This window comes from Coptis chinensis, chromosome 7 (genome assembly GCF_015680905.1).
Source record: "Coptis chinensis isolate HL-2020 chromosome 7, ASM1568090v1, whole genome shotgun sequence".
In the NCBI taxonomy this organism is placed as follows: domain Eukaryota; kingdom Viridiplantae; phylum Streptophyta; class Magnoliopsida; order Ranunculales; family Ranunculaceae; genus Coptis; species Coptis chinensis.
Window position 1 is genome coordinate 9,325,949 of NC_141462.1, and position 1,032 is coordinate 9,326,980.

At 39.3% G+C, this 1,032-nt stretch overlaps 1 non-coding gene across 1 annotated transcript; it reads right to left on the bottom strand.

Moving 5' to 3' along the window:
* Positions 1-520: 520 nt before the first annotated feature.
* LOC147485862 (small nucleolar RNA R71) lies at positions 521-627 on the bottom strand. The gene has a single exon (XR_015203380.1). It is a non-coding gene; the product is annotated as a small nucleolar RNA R71 (small nucleolar RNA).
* Positions 628-1,032: the final 405 nt, after the last annotated feature.

The following is a 1,032-nucleotide window of genomic DNA, read 5'->3' on the forward strand; positions in this document are numbered from 1 at the left end:
TTGTGTTGATTGTTTATCGTGTTTAGTTAATATTGGTCTTAGCCTTGCATGAGATTAAGGTCCGGAAAGAAAAAAACCGATTAACATGATATATAGTAAACGTCAAGGCACACGCCTATCTAGAATACCACACACTACACCTGTATTAATGGCTGAACAAGCAGAGACTCCTCTCTCTGATTTTTATAAAGCCCTAAACGATAGCCCTAAATCATGTATTGTTCTTGCAGACCCAGTGGGGGATTTTCGAATCCCCCCGAATATATTTTATTTGTTACCAGTTTTTCATGGGTTAGACCATGAGAAGCCTTATCAGCATATGCGTAGGATATAACAAGTTCTTACAACATTTCATCATCCTACCGTAGGCACGGAACAAATTAAACTGAGGGTGTTTTCTTTCACCCTAGCCGATAAAGCAGCATCTTGGTTAACTGCACGAGCGCCTAATTCTGTGGACTCATGGGCTAAACTTGTTCAATTATTTATGGAGCAGTTTTACCCACCCTTAAAGACAGATGAAATGATATATAAGATTCATTTCTTCCGCCAGAACCCTCATGAATCCTTTTCAGAGGCCTGGAATCGTTTCACTGATCTTCTCATTGAGTGTCCACATCATAACCTTGCGAAAGACATGCTAGTTCGTGCCTTTTCAAATGGCTTTTACACCACCATAATGAGGTTCTTGATATTATGAATGGGGGTAGTTTCCTTAGCAAAGCAGTCTCAGAGGCTTATAGGTTTTTAGAAGATCAATCTAAGCGTAATAATAACTGGAGGGGTAGTAACGATATCCCCCGCTCCACTAGTTCTTTTTCAATAGTTAAGACTACCAGCATGTTTAAGGTTAAATCTGATCTAGAGCTTAAAACTTTAATCGAATCTCTCACTAAAAAGGTAGAAGATATTTCTGTTCAACATAAGCCTACCCCTGTCATGAATGTCAACTCTATTCCATGTAATTTCTATTTGAGTCCTGAGCATCCCGACTCTTATTGTCCTCTCGCCTATGAACAACCACTATCACAG